At 40.0% G+C, this 10,000-nt stretch overlaps 1 protein-coding gene and 1 non-coding gene across 3 annotated transcripts in view; one reads left to right on the top strand and one right to left on the bottom strand.

Annotated features, from left to right (window-relative positions):
- The window catches only part of LOC148844281 (uncharacterized), a 43,611-nt gene that overhangs the window by 26,183 nt on the left and 7,428 nt on the right, over positions 1-10,000 (bottom strand). The gene's annotated exons all lie outside the window — the stretch shown is intronic.
- On the top strand, positions 5,128-5,234 carry LOC148844285 (small nucleolar RNA R71). Its single transcript, XR_016103914.1, has one exon. It is a non-coding gene; the product is annotated as a small nucleolar RNA R71 (small nucleolar RNA).

Below are 10,000 nucleotides of genomic sequence, written 5' to 3'. Positions count from 1 at the left end.
GTCATGCTGAAAGGCATATTCAGCTCCCCTTTTCTCCTGCAAATATCAAATTGGGTCATTCACAAGAATAAAAACTTAACAAGTACATCAGTCTCCCTCAACTCATTGAATTCCTTCTTAAAAAAAAAAAAAATCATCAAATAAATAGTAATGAACTTGAGGGGTTCCAGTCTTTCTTTTTTTTTTTTTTGTGATGTCATTGCTTGCATATGTGTGTTGGGGTGCATGAGGTGCATGGTTTCAACCCCTATACCCTAGCCTCGGGCTCACTCCCCCACACTTGAGATGAACATTGTCCTCAATGTTCGTAGTGTTAGGGAGTCACATTTGCTAGAGCAAACTGAAGAAAAGAAAATGATGAACTGAGTCCTTAAAGAATTGGAATTTTGAGAAAAAGATCTTTATTTTACTAACTAATATTCTAAAAAGATAAATGACAAAAAGATTCCTTAACTTGTTCATGAGCAAGCATAAGAGATTATTGGTTATCTAGATAAATAGTGGATGGAGGGGGTACAGTACTGCCCATTAAATATGGTTTCAGGCGCTGACCATTTACTTTAAACGTGCCCTGAACCGGGTGGGTGAGTTCTATAGCCCCATGGGGAAAAACCTGTGAAATGGTAAAGGGTCCAGACCACCTGGATCTCAGCTTACCTGGAAACAAGCGGAGACGGGAATTATATAACAATACCTGTTGGCCTACATAAAAGTCCCGTCTCAACAAGTTCTTATCATGCCAGTTTTTTATTCTTTCTTTATAAACTTTGGCATTCTCATAGGTGGTAAGTCTGAATTCATCCAATTCATTTAATTGCAACCGCCTTTTAGCCCCTGTGGCCTGAATGTCAAAATTTAAGAATTTAAGAGCCCAATAGGCCTTGTGTTCCAATTCAACTGGTAAATGGCATGCTTTACCAAAGACCAATCTGTAGGGGGACATGCCAATAGGTGTTTTAAATGCAGTTCTGTATGCCCATAATGCATCATCTAATTTGATGGACCAATCTTTTCTGGTGGATGCTACGGTCTTTTCCAAAATTCTTTTGAGTTCCCTGTTAGTCAACTCCACTTGGCCACTGGTTTGAGGGTGATAAGGGGTAGCTAATTTATGTGTAATTCCATATTTCTGCATTAACCTCTCAAATTGGCTATTGCAGAAGTGAGTTCCCCTATCACTAATTATAGCTCGCGGAGTGCCAAATCGGGAGAATAGCTTCTTTAGGAAGTGTACTACCCTTCTTGAGTCATTTGTGGGTAAAGCCATGGCTTCTACCCATTTGGATACATAGTCAACTGCAACGAGGATGTACTTATTCCCAAAAGAATTCGGGAAAGGTCCCATGAAATCTATACCCCAAACATCAAAGATTTCACAGATTAAAATATTGGAAAGGGGCATTTCATTCCGTCGGGAAATGTTTCCCGATCTTTGGCATTTGTCACATGTGGACACATACCGATGGGCATCTTTGAAGAGTGTGGGCCAATAAAAACCTGATTGCAAAACCTTGGCTGCAGTGCGACTAGCTCCAAAATGACCTCCTGCTTCTTTATCATGGCAAAATTGGAGTACCGACTCCATCTCCTCCTCGGGGACACATCTCCTTATGATCTGATCTGCACACAGTTTATACAAAAAGGGTTCCTCCCACAGATAGTATTTTACATCAGAAAAGAATTTCTTTTTCTGTTGATATGAAAGGTTAGGAGGAAGGACTTGTGCAGCTAGATAATTAGCAAAATCAGCATACCAAGGATATGAGTATTTCTGTATTGAGTACAACTGCTCATCCGGAAATTCTTCTCGAATGTTGCTGGTTATCTCCTCTTTTGAGCTTACCGTGTCCAACCGGGAGAGATGGTCAGCAGCCAGGCTTGCAGCACCCTTCAGGTCTCTAATCTCAATGTCAAACTCTTGCAATAAAAGGATCCACCTGATCAGTCTTGGTTTTGAGTTTTGCTTGGTAAGCAAGTGCCTTAATGCCGAGTGATCTGTGTGGACAACAACCTTGGATAATATCAGATATGAACGAAACTTATCAAGTGCAAATATTACTGCTAACAGCTCCTTTTCTGTGGTGGTGTAATTGAGTTGGGGTCCAGTCAAGGTTCTGCTAGCATAGTAAATTGGCTGAAAATGTTTGTTCATTCTTTGTCCTAAAACAGCTCCTATAGCAAAATCACTCGCATCACACATCAATTCAAATGGGAGGGTCCAATCTGGTGCTACCATGATAGGTGCATGGATCAATTTGTCTTTCAAGATGTTGAAAGCATGAAGACATTCAGTTGAAAATTCAAAAGGCACTTCTTTCTGAAGCAAGGTAGATAATGGCTTGGAAATTTTTGAGAAATCTTTAATAAACCTTCTATAGAATCCGACATGTCCTAAGAAACTTCTCAAAGAACGAACAGATGTTGGGGTTGGTAATTTTTCAATTGCCTCCACCTTGGCCTTGTCGACTTCTATACCTCTTTGAGAGATCTTGTGTCCAAGCACTATGCCTTCTTGCACCATAAAATGACATTTCTCCCAATTCAACACAAGATGTGTTTCTTTACATCTAGTAAGTACCTGTTCCAGATTATTCAAACATGCATCAAACGAAGAGCCAAAAACTGAAAAATCATCCATGAAGATCTCAATAAATTTTTCAACCATATCAGAAAATATAGACATCATACATCGCTGAAAGGTTGCTGGGGCATTGCATAACCCAAAGGGCATCCTTCGGTATGCAAAGGTTCCATATGGGCAAGTAAAAGTGGTCTTTTCTTGATCTTCTGGTGCAATTGGTATCTGGTTATACCCTGAATATCCATCCAAGAAACAATAATACTCATGCCCGGCTAGCCTCTCCAACATTTGATCCAAATGGGAGAGGGAAATGGTCCTTCCGGGTGGCTTCATTTAATTTTCTATAGTCAATACACACACGCCATCCGGTAATGGTTCTAGTAGGGATGAGTTCATTTTTCTCATTTGGAACAACAGTCGTACCCCCTTTTTTGGGCACAACTTGCACAGGGCTTACCCAAGAACTATCAGAAATAGGATAAATGATCCCAGCATCTAACAACTTAATTATTTCATCCTTTACCACTTCTTTCATGTTGGGATTCAGGCGCCTTTGGGGCTGAACGGAAGGCTTGCTGTCCTCTTCCATCAAAATTCTGTGAGTGCAGATTGATGGATTAATGCCTTTGATATCTTCTACCTTCCAAGCTATAGCATTTTTGTGTTCCCGCAGCACTCTTAATAATTTTTCTCTTTGTAAGGGATTCAGTGCTGCGGAAATTATCACGGGGAGATCTGATGGTTCCTCAAGGAAAGCATACTCTAAATGGGATGGTAATTGCTTCAGTTCAAGGGTGGGGGGTTCTTGGGGTGATGGCTTACCTGATGGTCCGGGCAATTTGCCTAAGTTCTCTAATTTAAGAAACCCCTTTCCCTTGAATTGAGGCTTATCGTTCAGGTATGCTATCATGAGGTTTATTTTTTCATTTTCTGTTTCTTCAAGTTCTCCCTGCTGGAGGCAGAGTTCAAGAGGATCAGTTATTCTACTTACCTGGAAGCATTCATCAATTGTCAATTCAATGGCATCAATCATAAAACAAGAATCATCACTAGAGGGTGCATGTTTCATAGCATCAGACATTTTAAAAATTATCTCCTCATCTTGTATCCTAAGGCTGAGTTGTCCTTGTTGGACATCAATCATTGCTTTCCCGGTAGCCAGGAAAGGTCTCCCTAGGATAAGCGGGACCTCCACATCTTCTTGCATGTCTAACACAATGAAATCAACTGGAAAAATGAATTTGTCAACTTTAACTAACACATCTTCTATGATCCCCCTAGGATGTCTAATGGATCTATCAGCCAATTGTAATGCCACTCTAGTGGGTTGGGGTTCATTCAACCCCAATTTCTTGAAGATAGAATATGGCATTAAATTGATGCTAGCTCCCAGGTCACATAAAGGTTTTTCAATTTTTAAACTGCCAATGGTACAAGGAATAGTGAAACTCCCTGGATCTTTGAGTTTCTGAGGCAGCTTGTTCAGAAGGATAGCAGAACATTCCTCATTTAATGCAACTGTAGCCACATCTCCCAGTTTCCTTTTGTTTGCCAATAATTCCTTCAAAAACCTTGCATAGTGTGGCATCTGGGCTAAAGCATCAGCAAAAGGAATATTAATATGTAAACTTTTAAATATTTCAAGAAACTTACCAAATTCCTTCTCCAATTTTTGTTGCTTCAGCCTGTTAGGGAATGGAACTTGTGGTTGTTGGTGCATCCCTTGTTGTGCTTCTGGTTGTTCCGTCTTCTGTTGTCTGGTTCCAAGGCTTGTTTCTGCCTTGGGTTCAGCCCAATTCTTCTTTTCTACCTCAGGCAACTCTTTTCCACTTCTTAAGGTAATAGCTTGCACCTGCTCTCGTGGATTCACTTCAGTGTTGCTTGGAAGAGTTCCCGGCAGTCTGGAAGAGATTAATTGTGCCAATTGCCCCACTTGGTTTTCCAGGTTTTTGATTGAGGCTTCCTGGTTCTGGAACCTAGTTTCTGCACCTGCTATAAATTTTGTCATCAGTTCCTCCAAATTGGATTTCGGTTCAGGCTGATGATAAGTCTGGTGGAACGGCTTGGAAATATGCTGATTTGGCCAGGACTGGTTTGAATGTCCCCTCCATCCTGGATGAAAAGTATGGTGACTCTGGTAACCCTGCTGTCTTGACGAATTGCTGACATAGTCAACTTGTTCAGTAGATGCTCTGAACTGATTGCCAACTTGGCAGTCTGTACTGATGTGGCCTCCCCCACACAATTCACAATTAAGAGGCTGCACATGCATGGCAGCTATCTGCATTTCATCTATTTTTTTACTGAGTGCTCCTATTTGTGCAGCTAGTGCTGTATAAGTGTCGACATTATGCAAGCCTTGCTGCTTCCTAGTTTGAGTCCTTTCCGAATGCCATTGATAATTGTTGGCTGCCATTTCCTCAATAAGTGCATGGGCAACCTCAGGAGTTTTATTATTTATGGATCCTCCGGCTGTAGCATCTAATATGGTCTTATTTGAGTCAGTAAGACCATTATAGAAAGTCTGCACTTGCAGCCAAATGGGGAGGCCATGGTGAGGAACTCTCCTTAACAGCTCCTTGTATCGTTCCCATGACTCATATAAAGATTCCCCCTCTTGCTGGAAAAAAGTAGTAATGTCATTCCTCATTTTAGCAGTTTTAGAAAGGGGAAAATATTTAGAGAGAAAACGGCTGGCCATTTCGTCCCATGTGGCTATAGATCCTGCCGGTAATGAGTTCAACCAAGCTTTGGCTTTATCCTTCAAAGAAAATGGGAATAACCTCAGCCGGATGGCATCATCACTTACCCCATTGTGTTTGAAGGTGTCACAGATTTCCAAGAAGTTAGCAATATGGGCATTCGGATCCTCATGGGCCATACCACAAAACTGAACCGTATTTTGTATCATTTTGATTATGGCCGGTTTAATTTCGAAGTTATTGGCAGCAATAGTTGGCCTGATAATGCTGGAGACAGTCCCGGTGAGGGTAGTCTTGGCATAATCCATCATAGTTCTTTGTTCAGCCATTTCTTGTGCTTCTTGTCTGACTTGCTTAGCAGCTCTCAAACGGACACGAAGAGTCCGTTCAATCTCCGGGTCGTAAAGGATCTCTTCCAGTTCAGGTCTGCTTGTCATAAACTGTTAAAGTCAAAGCAATAAAAATGCCAATATTCACAAAAGAAAATAAATAACTAATCCTATCACACTAAAAATGTAAAGTGAATTATTGGAATACAAAACCTACATCCTATCATGAATAAATGAAGCCGATTATACTAAAAGCAGATTTAAACCAATCATCTTATTCAAGGTTCCTTTATCTACATCCATCGATTGCAACATCTGAATTCAGACCCAATTTAGATCTGAGTTCAGATCTACAAGTCTTTGGTATTGTTAGTCTAGAGAAATTAATAAATCATAATTCAGATCTGAGCTGGATATCTCATACACACTCATTGGTATACACTACAATATACATCCATTAAGGTTGGAATCAATTCTGTGATGCTTTAGGGCTGAAATCAGATTTGATCTGAAAAAAAAAATTTTAAAGGATCTGAAATAAACTAAAACCAGTCCTGAGTTAGGCTTGGGTTAAAGATTTTAAACTCTACAATTGAAGCTCAAACATGTATAGCTGATGCATATCAAACACTTGCTAAGACCTGAAAATTGGGTCTGCAATGTTTGGTATTGCAAGCTATTCGGCCCATACAACTTTTGTAGAAATCTGAAATCAGGTCTGCTAACTGTTGCACTATAGCAGCCCTGCTACAGATCTGAATGCTAAAAGAAATACTTGGAAAGTGCTAATTTTTCTTAAATATCTGAGGCATAACAATTATTCAATCCAAACATACACCTCCTTAGCTAATGTAGCTCGGTTACAAGTGGGTGAAGCCAAGAATTCAGTCCACCCAGAATTCATAGTATGCTCTGTATTAGTTCAGTCCTCACATCATATCAACTGCATTTCAGATTTGAATTTCTCTCATTCCTTGCTATCCATTCACCCTTGAGGCAGGTTGGATGTATCATAGGGTGGATTGGGGTAGTGATGGCACCCAATTCACCTCAAACTTGCATCGGTTCAGATCTGAGTTCAGAGGAATTCAGATCTGAACTGAGCAGATCTGTAACAGCAGAATTCAGATCTGAACTCAAGTCTGAGTTTGGATCTGAATTCTCAATTGCCTTACCTTCAGTTATTGCTACCAAATTGTTTTTGGGGAATAGCAGAAGTGCCCTAGGGTGAATTGGGGTGGTGATGACACCCAATTCCCCTCAAAATTGCATCAGTTCAGGTCTAAGTTCAGAGGAACTCAGATCTGAACTGTTGCAGATCTGCAATAGCAGAATTCAGATCTGAACTCAGATTTGAGTTCTGATCCGAATTCTCAATTGCTCCTCTTGTTGTTCAAAAGATCTCCCCTTTTTTTTTTTAATTTGTTTTTTTTTTTTTTGTAATGAAAGAAAGAAAAAAAAATAAAGTCTGAAACACAAGCAACTCTTTTCGGCTGAGTGCTGCAGATCTGAAATCTGCTGATCTGAGTGCCGAATGCAACTCAGATCTGCAACACTCATGTTTTTTTGTGAAATTTTTTTTTTCTTTTTTTTTTTTCTTTTTGAAGGGAACAACATCAAGATTGAATAGAAATCAAATATGCCATTATTAAAATGAAACTGAAACCAGAAAAAGAGAGTAATCTACTTAAGAAAGAAGAAACATAACTACATGAGTACAGCAGTTGCAGTCCAAGCTAAAATGAAAAAGTTAGCAAATTAACCCAACTATGAATGCAATGCTGAATGAGATCAGATTAAGAATGCTCAATGTTTCCTAATATTGCTTCTCTAACTCCCCGGTAACGGTGCCAAAAACTTGATGTGTGGCTCATTGTGACACTAGCAAGTGCACTAACCGTTCAAGTAATAAAGTAGTGAGTGAAGTATCGTTCCCACGAGGATTTAGGAAACAATTACCAATACTAAATTGAGCACTTCTTATCTGATCAACAAATAAATCAAAACTCTAATGAAAGCTAAGAAATCCTAAATTAAAATCTATCTAAATCATTGGCCCAATTGCCTTCAATTCAGGTTAGAAGAGTAAGCAGTAAATGTCAATCTCAGAATTCAGCAATCTATCAATTTGGATAATTCGAATGAATCATGATTGAGCCTTGGTTTGGTGAAACCCCAAGGTCATGAACAGCCTCTCTCAAGTGCATGTTCATCCTATGCATGAGTGACGGTTCTTCTATATCTAGCAAGAATCTAATCCCCATGCATGCATTTCTTCAAACACTTCTAAGGCATCAATTCAAATCTGAATTGATCACCAACTGAATTGTGCAAGTTATCTCTAATCTTGCACTCAATTCAGTTCTTGAATAGTAGATCTGAATTCCTAGAGTCTCTCTCAAGCACTCTAGGAATTCCAAGCTGTAGATTAATTCGCCCAATCTGAAAATTGCAGATCTGAATTCTCTTTCAAGCAATTCAGATCTTGCAATCTCAGATCTGAGAATTCAGATCTGAGTTTTGAAGGTTAGTTGGCCGAATTAATCTACAATCACACCCTTATTCAAGAAACTTCAAATACAATGCATGACCATTTGAATGAATCAAAAAGAATTAGATTGCTGAACTGAAATTTTACAAGCAGAAATACATCAAGGAAGAATGGAAACAAGGAGAAAGAAGAAAGAACATATAACTAAGAAACTGAATTCAAATCAAAAGAGAATGAAACTACAAATGATTTATTACAGAAGATCTTTGAATCACAAACTCTCAATTCGAATTCACCTTCTTCTTCTAGCTTGCTTGTCTTGAACTTCCTTCAGCCCTTCTTCTTCTTCTTCCTTGCGCCTAGCCTTCTTCTCTTCTCTTCTCTCAAGGTGGCCGAACCTCTAAGAGTGGGAGAGCCTTCCTCTCAAGCAATTGAACAATTTTCTCCCCTCCTAGAGGCCTCCTTTTATATTTTTTCAAGGGGCTCTTGCCCCTTCTTGAAGCCTCTAGAATGGGGTGTATTACACCCCTCATGAACCTTCTAGAGTGCTCCCTCATTCTCTTCAAGAAACTCCTAGAAGTTGCCGCCCTAACTCCCTTTGGGCTGCTATTTTGGCTACAACTTAGCTTGCTTTTGAGCTCATGTGGGCTACATTATAGGCTGTTATTTGGGCTAAAAATGGGCCTTCCTTGCTGGGCCGAATTCTCCTCATAGCTAGGCTTTATTTTCTTGGGTTTTCTCAAGGAATTCACTTGCTCTTTTTGGGCCGAAGTGCTCTCTCTTGCTTCCACGACCGGGCTGGACTGAAATTGGTCTTTTTGAACCTTCTTTTCTTGCCTTTTTCCTTCATTTTCTTGGATTGATTATCCCTGAACCTATTCTTAGCATTAAGCTAAATTAAGGCAAAAATTAATAAAACCGGCATAAAAATCCATGCTAAAGTCCTAAAAAATTATAGATAAATTGTAAGTTCATCACTCAACACAGCAGGTGCGACCGCGCATGCTGCCGAGGGCACCCAACACAACACACATCGCTTGCGATCAAGGGGCACTCAACAGACGTTAAGCTGCAACGCGTGCATCGTCGCACTCCCAGATCTCTTCTAGTGCACGTCATTGTGCAAAAGCATGGTATATCAAGTAAAACCTTGCACATTGTGATGCACGTCACTGCGCTACCATGTCGCGCTCGGTAAGCATCAATGTGCCTTCATGTCGCCTCTAGTGCATGCAACTGCACTACCCGTGCGTCATGGGTGACGGGGAGGAAGCCCCATGACTGCCAACGCTCGCCCAATGGCGCCCGCAAGGAGGAACCCCCCCAGAGTCGCCACCCCCCCTCAAAGAGTACGTTAAGCTTTTGGGGCTCTGCCAGCAAGAAACATCACTTCTCTGGAAAATCATACTGGGGTTGTCTCGAGATGTACGGCTTAGATTGGTCTTAAACTTGACAAGTGACATTAGTTAGGATTGAAAAATGACGAAAATAATTATAATAAAATTGTGGAGAGAAATATTAATTTTATTATCTTTTAATCAGTAAAAATTGTCAAAATTTTGGAAAGATCTGAGAAAATGATTTTCGAGGGTGGGGGTTGCTTTTTCACACCTGCAAAAAATTTTGTGCACCAAAATAAGCTGGTTTCATGCCGAAAAGTATTGATAGAAATGGTTTTTCACTGATATTTAATTGATAGAAATTACAAAAGTTACAAAAAAAAAAAAAAGAAAATTTTATTTTGTGGAAATGGGATTGCATGGAATCAAAAGGGAACACTCCCACGCTAATTTTATGAAAACGCGAGCTGGTTTCCTGCAAGAAAGGTACACAAAGACGAGTTTGGGACCGTCAATCAAAGCGGTGGCATGGGGGTGTGTATGGGTGATATGTTGAA

Source organism: Nelumbo lutea, chromosome 8 (genome assembly GCF_056320005.1).
Source record: "Nelumbo lutea isolate HS-2025 chromosome 8, American lotus-T2T, whole genome shotgun sequence".
NCBI lineage: Eukaryota > Viridiplantae > Streptophyta > Magnoliopsida > Proteales > Nelumbonaceae > Nelumbo > Nelumbo lutea.
The sequence above is the reverse complement of the archived record's forward strand: the minus strand, read 5'-3'. Positions and strand labels throughout refer to the sequence as shown.